Genomic DNA, 18,726 nt, shown 5'->3' with positions numbered 1-18,726 from the left:
ATTAAAATGACTAACTTTATGCATCCTATGTGCCTTTTTAGGAGTAGCTGGCTTACTATCAGGAAAATTATAGTTGGTAACAGACACACCCTCTAAAGCGGGAGAAATGGTTGTAGGTTCTGGAAAATCCTTCTGTGAGAACTAATAGTATTTTCTGAGGAACTGAGAAACCAGTGTTCTCCCACTGAAAACACTGTCACATTCTAGTAATAGTCTCAAAAAAAGAGCCCCCCCCCCCCGACAGGGAGAGTGAGAAACTGAGCTCTCCTCGGCGTCCGAATCAGAAATGGGCGGGGGGGGGGGGGCTTGTATCCATCCCTGCATCTTCAGATTCAGAATCATAATTCTCTTCAGGAAAACAGGAATCCCTCTTTATTTTACCAGAAACTAATTTATGAGAAGGACCAATGGCCTGAAATGAACACTGAGCCAGACCCATTAAACTATTCCTATGTAATGAAAATTGAGGAGGAGTAGATACATGGCTGGTTTTCTTTTTCTTTTTAACAGGAAAAATAGAGCCAACCGTGTTGCTGATAGCAACAGCATCTTCCTCAGGGATGGGTGCAGCCTTCTGACACAACAGGGAAACCTTCCCTGGTCCCTCTCCCAGGGCTGACGAGTGGCTTTCCCTTGTCCACTGAGGGGACCCCAACAGCCACAGAGGATGTAGCCAACTCTTGGTGCATAGTGGCTGTAGGTGCAACACCAGAGGGATCCAGGGTAAAAGATGAATGGTCTGAGATACAGCAGATAGCCACAGCAGAGTCACCCACCTGTGACTGATGAAACTTGCTAGCCTACTGTGGTGGCAAAGGCTGTTTGCTTAATATTTTTTTTTGGCTGTATGAAGGACTGATTGTGGGTCAGGTAGTCTGTTCCTTGGTCAAGCTGAAAATGGGGCCTCTTTCCGGGAAGATAAGCAGCATCTGCTGGTAAACACTACCAGTCAACAAAAGTTATCTTTTTGACAGAAAAACTCAGTAAAAAGCACTCTAAAACAGTGTCAGCCCCACCAAAAGTAAAGTACGCAATTTTCTTCCACAGAAAAAAAATTTTCCAATTAATTTACACCTTTTAAACTGACAGAAAAATGAGTGCTCCATTTAAATGTATGTTACAGTCTCGAGACAGTCCATTAAAACACAACACTCTTTAAAGTAACTTTCCTGGAGAGGAAATTAATAAAACGGCAACAAAATTAAGAAAATGTTTGTTTTTTTTCCCCCAAAAGGGAACTTATCTGCCCAGGAAAAGAAAGTCCAAGCTGTCCATCAATCCTTGAAAACACCAGAGGAGCATACTGTTTGGTGGTTGGAAAGCTCTGAGGGGCTTCAAGCGCAGACATGTCTTTCAGTCAGTTCAGCTCAAGCTGCCTGACAGTTTGGGTGTGTGGAAGGTGCCTGAAGCTCTGGAAGCTGGCCAGGTTTGGCAGGATGTAAGTTGCACATAACCCATATAGCTAAGGCAACTGCAGCAGTGATCAATATGATGAGCTTCTTCTGTCTGCTATAATTCTTGATCTGGATGGGTAGTTACATCTTCTGTCTATCCCCCCACCTTTCCCCTGCCTCAGCTGTAGTAGGTTCAGGAAGGCCACCTTGTCATTGAGGTTGTTTTTGTTGTGATACCTTTTCATATGGTTTGTATTTTTTGTTGCATCTTAGTATGGGCTAGCCATGATCTGGATAGGGTCTTTCCTTGCACAGGATTATGACTAAGGGAGTGTGACCACTAGCCTGGGAAAGTGTTAGATGCCTGGTTGATAAGATTTTCATCATGTTTCACTGTTTCAATCCTTACAAAATGGGTTATCCGGCTCCCAGGAGCCCACAGTCGGCCAGAATACCAAAGTCCTTGGTATATGACTTTGGCTACCCTCGGTTTAGGCCTGACGGGTACAAAAGAAGGCAGCCGATGCCATTTCCTCAATCTTTCTTGCCGAGGAGCCCGAAGCAGAAGCATTTTGCACAAGTGCTGATCGGCCGAGTACCTTCTTTTTGTATTCCGACTGCTTAGTTGAAGACATCCTCAGATAAGCACCCCATTGGGGACCCTCTTTTCTTGCTTTTAATGAATGTCAGAGAAAGTTAATAACTATCTTGCCTGTGGAAAACAGATTCTGCAACGTGATTTTCACTTCTATTGTATTACTTGTTTGGGCCTTGAGCACGACGTCCCTAATTGTGTTCTCTGTGCTTCTTTCAACCCGCGTACCATATGCCGTAGAGCTAGGATCTTGTTCAAGCATTTTGGAGTTTGACCTACGTTCATCATTATGGCGTCTTCTGATCTCCTGACTTCAGATGTTCCTAAGAAGCACAAGGATAAGGACCACGACAGACTTGGGGTCAAATTAGCCGACAACGTCCCTGTTAAGTTGGTTGTCGGCCCAGTGGTAGTCAAGGAGGTGCTTTCTTTGCCCCCGCAGCCCATGGATGTTCAGCAGCAGGCATCTGCGGAGATCTTTTCTGAGTCCTCCATACCACAGGCTTCCACGGGTCTTCTGACCCTCTGTCAGTCACCGCCTCTGATGGATTCGGAACCGCTAAGCAGGCGCCGGCTTCTGCGGCCTCTTTTCTCTGCCCGGAGACCAGATCCAGACCGACGACCTTGATTCAGACTTCTGCGGTGGCTAGGCCTCCAGAGTCCCTCCAGCTTTCTAGCAGGCCATCCAGCCGAAAATCTACTCCTAAGCAGGCGTCAGCCTCCCCTCAAATGCCTCAGGCTCAGATGGTTAAAATGGCTAGTGATCTGTTGACCCTTATCAAGGGTTCTCAGCCACCACCTTCTAAAAGGATTAGGGAATTGTCCCCCAGAAGCTTTCTCTGTCTCAGACTCTGAGGTTTCCAGTAACTCTGTGGATGAAGAGGGAAACTCTCTACTTTTTCTGGTTTTGAGGATTCTGATGCAGAAGACTCCATCCCTTCTGCCGCCTCTCCAGAAGATTTTTCTTTTGGAGATACTCTGAATACTCTTAGGGAGCATTTCAAATGGAAAAGTCAGGACTACCCTCAGTCTAAGAAACGGATTAGAAAATTCTTGGATTTGCCACAGCATAAGCCTTTGGCTATCCCCCCAGTTTTGGAAGTTGTTGATGATGTTTTCATGGAGAATTCTTTGACTACTAATTCTGTTCCTCCTGCTCCCAGAAAGCCTGACAGGTATTATAGAGTTCCTGATTCTCATCAGTTCCTTTTCAAGAATCCTACTGCTGATCCAGAGATTATTTTTCAGGGCCCTAAGGGTGTTAAAGCCACTGTTGCTAAAAATCCTGTTCCTTCTGACAGGGAATCTAGGGCCTTGGATAGATGGGGTAAAAAGTTTATACTTCTTCCACCCTGGCTGTTAGATCTGTTAATTGTCTTTTTCATATGCGTAAGTATCAGCAGCATACTTTGGAGGCTATTAAGGCTAAAATTGCTGGTGTTCCTTCCCTGATGGAGAGTAAGGACATGCATGATTTATTGAATTCTGCCACAGTTGTCACTAAACATTCTCTACATTGTGGTTTCAACACTTTGGAGGCTTCTTACAGGGCAGCAGCCACTGGTTCTGTCATTAGAAGACATGCTTGACTCTGGGAACAGCCCCTTTCTGAACTTGTCAAATCTAAATTACTGGATGTGCCTTTGCACAAGGACAATCTTTTTGGTAGCAAAGCAGAAGAGGTGTTGAAAAAGTTGGAGGATAAGGCCAAATCTATGCAAACTGTTAAGGACTTTCTGCAAGTTCAGCCTCCTCTTTTTAGTAGACATTACCCTTCTAAGAAATGGACTTTTCCTAACCCTAGTAAACAGAGTTGCACTAGGTCTAAGGGTTACAGGTCTTCTAGGGGACAGACTTCCACCCCTCAAAAGGCTAAGCACTGGCAGGCTTTCTCTTCGAAATCAGGGGAGTTCTAAGCAAATTTCCCAAAGCAAGCATTCCCAGTGACTCCGACCTTCTCCCTGCCTGCCTCTGCGGGCCCAGGGTTTCCTTTGGAGTGAAGGTTAGCAATGTTTGCAAATGTCTGGTTCACCATCACAGACGACAAATGGGTGCTCAAAATAGTATCCCAAGGCTACAGATTTTTCTTTCACACCTTCCCTGTCCACCAAGGATACCCAGATATCCCCCCAATTCAAAGGGCAGAAGCAGAGAAACAAGTTTCTTCTTTACTAAACCTGGGAACAATAGAGCCAGTTCCTGCACTACAGATAGGCCATGGTTTCTACTTGAGACTTTTCCTGGTCCCCAAAAAAGGGGGCACCTGGCACCCTATTCTAGATTTGTCCATTCTAAACACTTTTCTGGTTATTCCCAAATTCAAAATGCTCACTCTTCAGCAGTTGCTGCCAATTCTGGCCAAGGATTCCTGGCTGGTGGCTTTGGATCTCAAAGAAGCTTATCTGCACATCCCAATGAGGGAAAGCTGCAGGCAGTTCCTTCGCTTCAGGGCAGGGAACAGGCACTTCCAATTCTCTGCACTGCCTTTTGGCTTATCTACTGCTCCCAGAGTTTACCAAATGCCTGGCTCCAGTCATTGCTTTCTGCATTCAAAGAAACATTCAAATTTACCCTTACTTGGACGATTGTCTTATTCAGGCAAACTCTCCTGAGCAACTTCTAAAGATTTGGACTTTGTAAAGAACCTTCTCACCTCTTTGGGCAACACCATCAATGAAAAGAAGTCAGAATTGGTACCCACCAGGGAGATTGTATTCCTGGGAGCAAGCCTGAACACTGCCGCCCAGATAGTATTCCTCCCTCAAGAGAAATGGATGGATCTTTCGAATTACTTCAAAAATTTGGCAAGTATGACCCAGCTTAACTGCAAGGCAATTCCTGCAAGCCCTGGGATTCATGGCTTCATGTAGTCTGAGTCCATATGCCAGACTGCATATGAGAAAAATACAATGGTACCTCAAAAACCTTTGGTGTCAACACACTCTGGATTTAGACTTGATACTTCCTCTGATTCCCTGCCTGCAGACAGAGTTCCTTTGGTGGGCGACAGCCTGTGCACAGAACAAACGCCTGCCTTTCTGTCCACCTCCTGCCAGCCAGACTCTCATCACAGATGCCTCGGACTATGCTTGGGGAGCACATCTAGAGGGCAGATGCATTCAGGGGACTTAGAACTCTCAACAGGTTCATTTGCACATAAATCTGAAGGAATTAATGGCAGTCCAGCAGGCCTTAATGGCTTTCAAACATCTTCTCTCTCCTGGTACTCTTCTGGTCAGGACAGACAACACCACAATCGTGGTACATCAACAAGCAGGGAGGGACGCACTCTTACCCCCTGTACAGACAAAGCCTGATACTATGGTCCATAGCAGCTTCCATGGCATTCATTTGATAGCTCAGTTTCTTCCAAGAAGGCTCAGTACCTTGGCAGACTGGTTGAATAGGCAGGTCCTGGATCCTCACGAGTGGCAACTAAACAAGACTATCTTTTATCGCATCATTTAGCGTTGGGGCACTCCCCAGGTGGATCTCTTCTCATCTCCAACCACCTTCTTCCAACCTTTTGCACCAGGGATCATCACAACAAAGCTTGGAAAGTGGATGCTCTGTCCTTCCCCTGGACACATCTCTCGATCTATGCATTCCCTCCTCTGCCTCCTCTTCCTAGAGTGCTGTTAAAGATAAGGGATGAAAAACCAAGGGCCATCATCACAGCTCCAGACTGGCCCAGACAACATTGGTATCCACTACTTCGCAGTCCCTCCCAGTCTTGGCATCTTCCCCTGATACCAGATCTCTTGGTTCAGGAGGGGGGAAAAATTCTGCATCCTCCTCTTCAGACTCTGCGTTTGGCAACTTGGCTCATAATTTAAACCTTTCCCAACAAGTGGTTGAGGTTCTTCGTGAGGCCAGGAGGCCTAGCACTAGGAAATCTTACTCAGATAAGTGGAAAAGATTCTCCATTTGCATGCAGACTAGAGGGGAAGACCCTTCTCAACCTACTGTTCCTCTTATTCTTGACTGTCTGGCAGGCTTGCTTAATGGACTTTCCTTTTCTTCTATCAAAATCCATGCTTCAGCTATTTCTGCTCATTGTTCCTTTGAGCATCCCGTTTTCTCTCATCCCTTGATGAAACAGTTTCTCAGGGGAGCTAGCAATTTAAAGCCTCCCAGAAGGGCACCTACTCCTGCTTGGGATCTCAATTTTGTACATGAGAAACTTACTCTGCCTCCTTTTGAACCAGCTGCCTCAGCAGACTTGAAGTTTCTCTCTTGGAAAACTGCATTTCTTTTGGCTATTACTTCAGCTAGAAGAGTTTATGAGCGGCAGGCCTTAGTGGCAGTAGAGCCTTTTATCATCTTCCATGTGGATCGGGTTTCTCTTTGAACTAATCCCTCCTTTATGCCTAAGGTGGTTTCGAGCCTGACTCTTAACCAGTCTATCCACTTGCCTACCTTCTTTCCTAACCCTCAGAATAAAGGTTAAGGTGACTGCATTCCCTGGATGTGCATAGACAGCTTAGATTTTACCTGGACAAGACTAAATCTTTTTGAAAGTTGAATCAGTTATTGGTCAGATTTGCTCCTGGAGCTCGGGGCAAAGCTACCTCCTAAACAGACCATTTCTAAGTGGATTGCTAATTGTATTCACTTTTGTTACTTACAGCATGGCAAGGTTCCTTCTCAGAGTATTAGGACCCATTCTACTAGGGCAGCCTCTACCGCAGCAGCTTTTTTAAGAGGTGCAGCTACATGGACTTCTGTTCACACTTTCACTAAACATTACAATTTGCTCTTGTTTTCTAAGTCCAGGGCTGGTTTTGCCATTGCAGTGTTGCAGGGCATCCTTACCAACCCTTAAACAGTGGGTGTTACTCCTCCCTTTTTTTTTTTTTTTCCTGGGCTTTGGGAATCAATACATTTTGTAAGGACTGCAACAGTGAAACACGAACATAGTACATTTGTGTACACTTACCATAAATGTAGATGTTCGAGTGTATTCACTGTTGCAGTCCTGGTTCCCCCCTTCCATCCCCCCTTTTTTCCTAGGGCACAGACTGGATTTTTCTTTTCCTGTTCTAACCTTTTTTTTTTGGGGGGGGGCTCCTGACAGTTAAGGCAAGAAAAATTGAGGAAATGGTGTCAGCTGCCCTCTTTTGTACCTGACGTCAGGCCTAAACCGAGGGCAGCCAACGTCGTATACCAAGGACTTTGGTATTCTGACTGACTGTGGGCTACCGGGAGTCGGATAACCCATTTTGTAATGACTTCAACAGTGAATACACTCAGAACATCTACATTTATTGTAAGTGTACACAACTGTACTTTCTGCTTCCCTTAGTCCTGCTGACTGATAAATATGTTATCCATTCAGATCTAGTGTTGTGGTTAAGTACATAATGTTTGTTTTCTAAATTTGCTCTTGAAATCCATATTGTTTAATAACTCTGGATGTTATGTGATCCTATCTCGCCTACATTCAATACTGATGGGCTCGGAGCCGATCCCTCGGCTCCGACTCGGCACGCTATGCTATAGAGCGAGGCCTCTTATTGGCTGAGCTATTTCTTATCCCAGGATGCACCACCACTAATCCCCCAGATCTCATTTGCCGCTTACAAGCTAGGACGTGGTCTCAAACTTGGCTGGGCTAAGTACTGTTTTATTCAGACTTTTCCTGTCAGGAATTTGCTTATTTTGAACCCAAAAGCTGTTTTAACAGCTACTGTTGTGATACGAGTGTGTTTAAGTAAATCTGTTGAGGAATTTGTGTTTTTTCGTTAAGGGAAGGTTTCCCGTTTAAGTTAGAGGGGCCTTCCCCTATTTTCTATTACTATCTAGCGTTTTATTTTGTGTGTCAAGTACCTGCTTAAGTTAGAGGGTCTTGACCCTCTTTTTCTCTGTTTGTGCTACTAGTACTGAATTGTTTGGTCTAAAAAAAAAAAAAAAAAAAAAAAAAAAAAAACTTTATATTTAAAACTTACTTAAAACTTGCTAGTTTTTTCTGTATTATTATTAATCTTAGAGGTTTGTCAGCATGTCTAAAGAGCATAGACCCTCTGGGTTTAAAAAGTGCGCGAGGTGTGGTTATAAAATGTCCATAACGGACGGCCACTCCTCGTGCGTTTATTGTTTAGGCGCCAAGCACCTACAAGAGTCCTGTAGCGTGTGTCACGCCTTTTCATCGAGAGTCCTCCAGGAGAGGAAGAACAAATTAATTCTAAAAGGGTTGATTAAGCCATCCTTCGAGGAGGCTTTATCTTCCTGTTCCTCTCCTACGAAAAAGAATAAAGCGTCGGCTCCGACCAGTCTGTCGGAACCGACTGCCAAAAAACCTAGGCAGGCTTCTCCATCGGCTCCACGGACTTCGGGGCGGAACGGTCTGCCTCGATGCCTCCAGTCTCGACCCCTCTGGTTTCGGAGCCGAGGACTGGGGCATCGAGAGGCGGGTCACTTTCATCGGCTCCACTGATATTGGAGCCGATGAGGGTTGCCGGCTCAGACTCTTCCCCTTCGGCGCCGAAGTCCTCATCGGCACGGAGGGAAATTGTTTTGAGATCTCCCTCGGAACCGATAGTAATCGAATCCATTCGGAGCCGGTCCCCTAGTCCTATGGAGCCGATGGAGAAATCGGTTCGGACCCGATCGGTGTCATCTAGATCCTCCAAGATGTCTGATTCGGACATCGACAGGGTGCTCCTAAGACTCTTCCAGTCTCCGGTGTTTCAAAAGTTAGTTTTGGCTCCAGCCCATTCGGCTTCGGAGCCGATGGTCCACCCTGCTACTATGGTTCCTCCTCCAACAGCCTCGGCACCGTTGGAGCCGGTGCTGGTGGAACCGATGGAGGTTTTAGGGTCGGGCCCGACCCTTGCTCCAACTCCGGCTCTTGAGTCGGAATTCGGTACGCGGACTTCTTCTGTCGGCCCCGGGAGGGACGCTTCGGGACTGATGTTTTCGGTCCCAAGCCTTCCTCTCGGTGCTTCGGCTACGGGAGTGCCGTCTACCATCGTGGCCACGGGGTGGGACCTTCCCAGGATTCTGGTGGTCCCGCCTTCAGGGCTATGAGGAGTGCGTTAGCCACATCATCTTTGGCTACCTCCACGGTCTCCCCAGCTCCTTCCCTGCATACCGAGACTGGGTCTTTGGCAGTCCCCCTGTCCTTAGACAGCGGAGCCCCGGGGCCTGAGGTTACCCCCACTGGGGTTTCCCCCCCTCCTGGAGGTCCTTCTGAAGCTTCTTCGGAGGAACCCCCCAGGAAAAGATCGTGCAAGAGGAAGCACGTTGACTCCCCTGATGAGTCTCTTACATCAGACACTGATCTCGATGATGCAGAGGGGTCCCCTAAGTCGTCCTCAGATGATGTCTCCTTTGCAGACATCCTGGAAGCCCTTAAACAATGAGGCGGCTGGCAATCTAAACCCCCTTCTGCTGATGAGTCGGTGTTCCTTAAGGCCTTCGGGGCTCAGCCCTCCGCCTCCTGGGTGTCTCCTCCCTTCGACGAGCTCTTGGACTTGATCTGTCGAAGGGCGTGGGAACACCCAGACTCTGTGGAACCGGTGCCTGCTCGTCCTAATAAGTTCCTGTCAGCACCCCCGGACAAAGAGTTCCTGACTAAAGGTGTGGCTGTAGATGCTTTGTTGGTGGCATCTGCTACCCAGCAAGATGTAGCAGAGGCTTCGACGTCCGTCCATCCTCGTAATAAGGAGTCTAGGAGCATGGATCGGTGTGGTAAGCGCACCCTAAGTTCAGCGGCCTTTACATTAAGGTCTTTGAACTATCTCACGCACTTTGCCAGATTTCAGAGGGATCTGATTAAAGAACTTTCCGATACCCTCTTGGGTAACCTGCCTGAGGAGCTGGCCCAGACGGTTGGCTCTCAGCTGGCTACACTGTCGTCCATTTCAAACTCGTCCATGAGGCTCATTTCTTATGCGGCCGAAGGGGCGAGTAGAGCGGCGGGTACAGGCATTGCTCTACGGAGACAAGCCTGGCTCCGCCTGTGTCATTTTGCAGAGGCCTTTAAGTCTTCCTTTGCCGACGCCCCCTTTGATGGGTCCTCCTTGTTTGGACCCAAGGTAAAGGACACACTGACCCGCCTGGAGCAAGAAGGTAAGACTCTGACTGCCGTAGGGGCACGATTTTCCACTCCCTTTCGGCATTACCCCAAGGCTAAAAGAGGAGGGAAAATGTGGTTCCGTAGATCTCAGAAGTCTTACCCCTCACAGCAGGACGATCCCCCTTCCAGAGGCAGGGGAGGGGGAAATTCTTCTGGAAGACGCCGTCCCAGAGGCGGCAGAGGCCCTCGCAGCACTGGAGACCGCGAGTCCTTTCGTGGCTCTTCAGCCTTTCACAGTCCCTGAGGGATTGCCCGACTGTGCAGCTCTGGAGCCAGTCAGGGGTCGTTTTTCGAGGCACCTAAAAGCCTGGGAAGGTATCACTCAGGACAGATGGATGCTTCGAATTATCGCCGGAGGTTACGCCATCCCTTTCTCTCACTCTCCACTTCAGTCCAAAAAAATCCCGGACCCGCCACCCAGTCAACGGGAAACTGCAGCCTCAGAAGTTTCAAAGCTGCTGCAAAAGGGAGTCATCCAACCGGTCCCCGCAGACCAGATCGGATTAGGGACTTACTCAAGGTTCTTTTTGGTGCCAAAAAAGACCGGGGACTTGAGGCCCATTTTGGATCTCAGCATTCTAAACCGTTCAGTCAAAAAGTCCAAGTTCCGAATGGTCACCCTACAAACCATTCTCCCATTGCTGGAGAAAGGTGTTTGGATGTGCTCCATAGATCTCAGGGACGCTTATTACCATATCATGGTACATCAAGCGTCCAGGAGACATCTGCGCTTCAGCCTAGGAGGCAGTCATTTTTAGTTCCGTGCGCTGCCCTTTGGTCTCACCACAGCCCCCAGGGTGTTCACCAAATGTTTGGCGGTAGTGACTGCTCACCTGAGAAGTCTAGGATTCCAGGTGTTTCCGTATCTAGACGACTGGCTCCTAACTGCCACCTCCAAGCATCTACTATTGTGGAGCCTACAAGCCACGATATCACTGGGCAATTCCCTTGGAATCACCTTCAATTGGCCAAAGTCTGTGTTGCTGCCATCTCAACGCATAAGATTAATTGGAGTAGAGATAGACTCAAACCGAATGTGGGTCTATCTACCTACAGACAGGATACAAACCATACAGGCTCAAGTTCGAGCCTTACTTCCCAGATCCAAAGCCCCAGCCAGAATGGTACTGCAGCTATTGGGATCCATGTCCGCCATGGTTCTTCTAGTTCCCCTAGCAAGATTGCACATGAGAATTCTCCAGTGGCTTCTTTCAGCTCAGTGGTCCTTTCAGGAACCTCCTCTCAGTCACCTCATATGGATCACGGAAACCTGCAAACGGGACCTTCGCTGGTGGCTGGTGCCCTCCAATCTGGATCAGGGACGACCCTTTGTTCCACCTCCTCCTGCGGCCACTTTGACCACGGACGCCTCTCAGATGGGGTGGGGGGGCATTCCCTGGGCAGGTCAGTCCAAGGCAAATGGCACCCAGAAGAGACCCTACTTCATATCAACATCCTAGAGATGAGGGCGGTGCTTCTGTCCCTTCAAGCCCTTCACGATTACCTCCCTCAGGGCGTAATTGCCGTTCACTCAGACAACATGTCAGTGGTCTGGTACCTGAACAAACAGGGAGGGACCAGATCCTATCCTCTTTGCAGAGAGGCCATGAGAGTTTGGGAATGGGCAGTGTCGACCAAACGCTTTCTAGTGGCTACTCATATCCCGGGCAAATCCAATGTGATAGCCAACAGACTGAGCAGAACCATCCTCTCTCCTCACGAATGGTCTCTGAACATTACAGTTGCAAATCAGATTTTCAGCAAATGGGAAGTTCCGTGTTGCGACCTCTTCGCGACTCCACTGAATGCGAAGTGCAAAAAGTTCTTCTCCCTCACCCCGGCTCCGGGGAAGAGCCCCATGGAAGCACTAGCCCATCCGTGGCCCACCGGCTTGCTTTATGCCTTCCCCCCAGTTCCTCTCCTTCCCAGGGTGATCCAAAAGGCATCTCTCTTGGGGAGCAAAATGATCTTAGTTGCTCCTTACTGGCCTCGTCAGGTATGGTTCCCCTATCTTCGGAAATATGCTCTGGAAGGTCCATGGTTCCTGGATCAGATCCCGGACCTTTTGGTTCATCAGTCGGGACTATTCCACCAGTCCCTACACACCTTAAAATTGACGGCTTGGCTCCTCCTCTTCTGACTATAGTCAGGAGTCATACATTGGATCCAGAAGTTGTACACATCTTATCTTCGGCCAACAAGTCTGCTACAAAGAAATTGTATTCTAGCAAATGGAAAAGATTTGCTATTTGGGCTCAACTCCGGGGCCTGGATCCCATCACTATTCCCGTATCAGAAGTACTGAAATTTCTAACTTCTCTTTTCAATCAAGGCTCTTCAGTCTCTACCATCAAGGTTCAATTGGCAGCTATTTCCAATTTTCACGAATCTATAAACCCACCTTTAATGAGCAACAGATTGTGTAAGACCTTCTTGAAAGGTGCTGCGTTTTTAAGACCTCCGATTTCTCATCCTGCTCCTCCATGGGATCTCGATGTGGTGTTACGCGCCTTAACTTCCTTCCCCTTCGAACCGGCAGCGACATGTGATTTAAAATTTCTATCGTGGAAGACTGCCTTTCTGGTGGCGATTACTTCTGCCAGAAGGGTTTCAGAGCTTCAAGCTTTGTCTGTAAAACCTCCGTACTTGGTTTTTCACAAAGACAGAGTATCTCTCAGGCCAAATCCTTCCTTTGTCATAGGTTCATAGGTTTATACTAGGCTATCTGCCCTAAGGCATTTATAAGCCTAGCCCAAATTATTGTGGCTTAAGCCACCCCTTATATGAAAAAATACTGTGCCCATTAGTTTGTTGTGCCTCTGTCCAGCAGTGACCCAGAGATGATTCCCGGGGTAAACCTACGATCTCCCATCCACAGGTCTAGATTTCTCTTGAACAGAGTCAGCGAGGTGCTCTGCCTCACATGGACCGGGATTTTATTCCACAGCATAGGGAGTCTCTGAGTGATAAATCTATCCCTCCAGCACGTCCTATTTATATCCGTGCTAAGGTTTAAGTCGCTTGCTCTAGTGGTTTTGGTGGATTTGGATTTTTGAGGTGGAGCATGTCCATTAATTCGGGTTGGACATGGCCTTGTATGTCAGGCACATGTCACCTCTGAGCAGACTGTATGCGACTGAATAGAGCTGGAGTTTCTTCAATCTGGCAGCATATGACAGATTTTGGAGTCCCTTTATCCTTTTGGTGAGGAACTTTTGGGGTCTCTCCAATTGCTGCAGATGTCGGGTGAGATACATCCCGAATGGGGCATTGTACTCGATCATTGGTCTGATAAGTGAAGAGTACAGGGAACAATGACCTCACTAGATCTGGATGTGAATCCCTTCATGATCAGGTGGGCAATGTAGAAGGTCTTTCTAACCACTTTAGCAATGTGAGTGTCAAAAGAAAGGCCACTGTCAACCTGGGTCCCCAGGTCCCTGATAACCTCTTCTGTGCTTAGTGGATTGCCACCTATATGGTAGCTTGGGGTTACCTTGTTTTTCCCGAAGGGTATGACTATACATTTTTGGCGTTTAACTTCAGGCCATGGCTCTGGCACCAGCTATCTGTTTCCGTGAGTCCCTTCTGAAGGATATCCGTGTCCGATGCACTTTCCACTATGGCCCAGTTTGCAGTCATCTGCAAACTTTGTCAGCCAAAGTCCTCCCATGTTGGCCTGTACTTCTGAGAAGTAGATGCCAAACAATAGGGGCCAAGGACCGAGCCCTGTGGGACACCACTTGTGACCGGCTTGGATTCTGACACAGCCAGCAACTCTAACCCTGTGGGTTCTGTCCTTAAGCCAGTTTGCAACCCATCTTGTGACATATGGGTTTACATTTAAGCTGGTAAGTTTTTCTACAATACCCGAGTGGGGTATTGTGTCGAAAGCCTTTGCAAGGTCAAGGTAGGCTGTATGGACTGCCTTTCCTCATCAATGGCCTTGGTGACTATTTCAAGAAGTCGACCAAGTTCAAAAGGCATGATCTTCCCTTGACAAAGCCAAACTGGGTCGGGTCCAATGTCTGCAAGTCCCCTATATCTTTGTTTATGAGCTCCATTATGATCCTCTCCATAGCTTTGCAGACTAGACTTGTTAAGCTTATGGGCGGTAATTACCAGGGTCCGTAGGCGCCACCTTTGTGGAGTGGGACCACAGTTGCCGTCGCCACTCCTTGGGCACATATCCTGTGGTAAGGCTGAGATTAAACAGTTGCCTTATGTGCGGGTTTAATTCCTCATTTAGCTCGTGTAGCACACAGCCCGGGACACCATCCGGTCCCATTGATGCTGTGTTTTTAGCTTTAGAGAGAGCAGCTTTCACCTGCGCATTTGAGATGTCCGGGAGGCTACACTCGGCTGGGATAGTTATCTCTCCTTTAGGGGAGAGGGGTGAAGTTTGCACTGAACCTGTCTGCCAGTATGTTGGCAATGTCTGTGGGTTCAGTGATTTTTGTATCATTTTGGACTAATTCTGAGCATATCTGTGAGTTTCCACCCAGGTTCCTAACATAGCTGAAAAAGGCCTTATGATTGTCCTTTGAATCCATGGCAATTTTTCTCTCAAAATTGGCCTTAGTTGATTTTATGAGTGCTCGTATTTTTTACTAATAATGATCAGGGGTGACTTCCTTTTATGGATTTTGTTCTATCATGTAATAGCTTTCTCCTCTTATTGTAAAGTTTGTTAATGGCTGGGGTCCACCAGACTGGACGCTTGCCCTTTGTGGAAAGAGTCTTGGTTTTATTTGGGATTGCCTGATCCATGCAGTCCTGGAGGTGTTCATAGAAGGCATTTGTAAGGGCTTCCAGCTTGGGTTGTGGTTTCCTCTGACTCAGGGGCCTTGAAGGATACCACACCAGTCTTGAGTAGTGTGAAGTTTGCTTTAGAGAAGTTCTTCACTATGGTCTTTTTTGTTTGGGGTGGGGCGGGATGTGGATTTCCATTGAGATTAGTTTATGATCAGATCTCACCAATGAGGGATATACTTCCGGTGTGGAGCATTTTGTCCCCATGTTTGTGACAATGAGATCTAGTATATTTTCTCCTCTCGTGGGAACAGTGACTAGCTGTTCCATGGCATTTGAATTTATGAACTCCAGGAACCGTTGGGCTAGAAAGTTAGGGCTTGAGTAATGTTCCCAGTCTATATTCGGGTAGTTGAAGTCACCCAATATGATGGTGTTTGGAGATACATTTATACCCTCCAGTGTCTTCAGGAAGGCTGTGTGGGGTTCCTGAGTTTGAGAGGGTGGCCTGTAGCATGCTACAATTTGTAGAGCAGTTTTGCCTATTGTTAGTTGCACCTGGATGGTTTCCGAGCTTCATGCGTTGCCACCAACCTGGAGGTGTGAGTATCCTTTATGAATATGGATACACCCTCCTTTTGTGGAGTGGTCCGGGTTTTGGGGCGGAACGCATGATATGAGGTAAAACCTAATAGTGCCGGGTGCTCTCAGGAGCCTTGAACCAGGTTTCAGTTACAGCACAGACATCGATGTTCTCCATACTGAGAAGGGCCTCGAAAGTGCGTGCATTTTGAGATTTGGACTTCTGGCATTGAGCAGCATTACCCTCAATTTCTTCCCATTTTTGTTTTCTAGGGTGGTAGGTTTAGAATTTGAGCCTTGCCTAAAAAAGGCACTATGTGTGTGGCAAGAGCCTTAGCCAATATCCGAATCCCAGGGTGACAGGTGCAAGCCGTCCCTTGAAGCAGCGTGGCTTGTCAAGCATGTCATCCCAGGCAGACAGACACTGGATCCCCTTTGAATGACACCAGACATTAAGCCAATTGTTAAAGCTGATCATCTTGTCTCTATATTGTGGCATCATTCTTGGTGAAGGAAGGATACTGCTCAGGGTTAGGGTCATACCTGCCTGGGCTACATAATCAGAGAGCTCCTCTATGTCTCTTTTCATGCAGTCCAGGGAGGTACGTCTCAGGTCGTTCACACCAGCATGGACAATGACTGTGTCATATTTGTACTTGCTGTGGAGTGACCCGAGTGCTTGTGTTATGTGGCGGATTCTAGCGCCCGATAGGCAGCTTACTGTGACCCTCTCCTTGTTCAGCCTGGTGAGTGGGACGTCAGTGTGTCTGACTGTGGAGTCACCTAAAGTTTGTTCCAGTTTCTGCCTACAACAATCATTAGAACTTCCAGTCTTCTTTCCGAAGTATTCTAACAAAGCGGAATTCATATTCCACACATTAGATGTCCACAGGCAGTTGCGTTTTTATTTAGGTAGGACCAAACAAACAAGGAAAACAGATCAGTTGTTTGTATCCTTTGCGGACAATAAATTGGGCAAAGCCGTCACAAAGGTCACTATTGCCAAATGGATCAGGGACTGTATTACTCAAGCTTATTCTTATTATAATAAAGAGCTTACCACCTCTGTCAAAGCTCATTCTACAAGGGCTATGGCTACTTCGATAGCATTTCATTCTAAGCTTGCCATTAGTGACATTTGTGCTGTGGCTACATGGTCTTCCCCGCACACTTTCATTTCCCACTACAAATTGGATGTGGCATCTAGAGGACGAGCTTCATTTGGTTCCACAGTGCTCAGGAGTGTTTTCCAATGAGCCACCCTGGATTTAGGTGCTAGGGACGCTGTCCCATCAGTATTGAATGTAGGCGAGATAGGATCACATAACATCTTTTAGTTAGGTACTTACCATAACTTTAGATGTTTGGGATCCATCTCACATTCTAATAACCCACCCTCCTTCCCCCTTCCTTGGAGATCAGAGGATATCAGAAGGTCCGAATCCTGTTATTTCATCTTGAAACATCTAACAATGTTATATAAACAAGTTGTGCATGTGTGCATGAATGCGGACAAACAAGATCTGGGGGATTAGTGGTGGTGCATCCTGGGATAAGAAATAGCTCAGCCAATAAGAGGCCTCGCTCTATAGCATAGCGTGCCGAGTCGGAGCCGAGGGATCGGCTCCGAGCCCATCAGTATTGAATATAGGCGAGATGGATCCCAAACATCTAAAGTTATGGTAAGTACATAACTAAAAGATAGTTAACTCTGAGAAGGACTAAACTAGGATTAAAATCGCTTTTTTTTTTTTTTACACTATAGTAGATTTTTATAATGTGTGTTGGTGGCTGATTTTTATCAGTCTTGCACTGAATAGCATGGATTTTTGAATATGTTGTACTGTTCAGGGACTGGTCTGAATAAGTGTTTGCGAATGTTTGATTTCCTACTATTTAAACTTTTAGAAAGTCCATCTGCCATATTGCTACCACCCGGATGAAACTTAGGAAGTGTATGATAAATAAGGAAGTGCTGGTTCCTGATTGTGAGCCAACATTTTCATACCTTATGGATGGGCTTTTAAAACAGCAACATAATGTTCTGCTAAATAAGAGGCACATCAGATTTAACTGCTAGAGCTTGGACTAATGACATGAGGTAACTTGGCCAGTAAAGTTTTCACAGGTTGCTGGACCCTTCCCCCTTATCCATAGTGTCACTATTTCTATTATTTGGCTTCATTTCTTTCGTACTACAAAAGCTAGAGACAGAATAAAACGCCTCCTTCTGTAGTCTTCTTTTTGAGCAATCTTTTAGTTTGTCTTGTTGACATACATACAAGAAACATTGTTGTGTTTGTTTTGTTAAGTAGTAGTTCAGTATTTGCTTCTGTGTTGAATTTGGTTTTGTTTTACAACTTTTTGTTAAGGCCTAGATTCAGTTCTTAAAATGCCTGTAACTCAGTGTGCTGATGGGAGAGAAATGCCTGCAGCAACACTTAAAGGTTTGCATCTCTGTTACTTGTGCCCAAGATGAATGGAATTCAGTAATATTACCAAAAGGAGGAGGAGAAAGGTCTACTCTGTTACTTGTGCCTAACATGAATGGAGTTCAATAATATTACCAAAAGGAGGAGGAGAAAGACCTTTCTTTTGAGTAAGGCTCTGAAGGATCTGGTATTTCTGATTTGTGGAAAATTCTTCTCATTGTGCAGTTGTGCCACACTCCAGTAAGGTTATATGTGATAATTTTAGTCCCAAAGATAAAAATTTTCCCAGACTATATGCACTCGCCCTTCCTGTCATACACCATGTGAGCTACACTTTTCTTTCCTATGCTTTCAGAATATTCTAGAAGGAGATGACCTCTTGCTGTCTTTTGGTATTTTGGCTTTTTTTAAAGCTTTTTCTGTCAGTATGCTTTCTTTTGTTTTCTACTATTAGGCTTAGACCAGTTGTCTTTAATTGTGTCATTTATTTGAAAAGTATGCCTTCAGGATGGCTCTTCCATCCATTCATCCATCAACAGCTGACCATTGTTTAGATAAGGAACATGGTACTTTTAAGTGCTCTCTTTGTCAGGAATTCAACAACACTACGTGTTGCATACATCTTTAAACTACCTGCATACTTTTTGTTTCAAGGTATACCTGCATCGCAGCCAGATTCAGAAGCAGGGGAGCCATTGGATTCTTCACAGCTATTATGTAAAGGCTTATGCAGTAGGAGTATCAGCTTCTTGCCTTCCTGCAGTAATGGAGTTTAAAAACTGGGTCTGAAATAAAAAGGTTTCTTATTCAATCTTGGCAGATTCTTCCACACTGAAAGTTCTAGTGAATTAAAAATTCTGATTTTGTGGATAACTTACTGTCAAGTCTGAC

General features: G+C 46.4%; 1 protein-coding gene across 1 annotated transcript in view; it reads left to right on the top strand.

Annotated features, from left to right (window-relative positions):
* Window positions 1-18,726, top strand: part of TNKS (tankyrase) — a 2,150,186-nt gene that overhangs the window by 38,176 nt on the left and 2,093,284 nt on the right. The gene's annotated exons all lie outside the window — the stretch shown is intronic.

The sequence above is a fragment of the Protopterus annectens genome, chromosome 2.part0 (assembly GCF_019279795.1).
Source record: "Protopterus annectens isolate FY-2018-M chromosome 2.part0, PAN1.0, whole genome shotgun sequence".
Classification (NCBI taxonomy): Eukaryota; Metazoa; Chordata; order Ceratodontiformes; family Protopteridae; genus Protopterus; species Protopterus annectens.
The sequence above is the reverse complement of the archived record's forward strand: the minus strand, read 5'-3'. Positions and strand labels throughout refer to the sequence as shown.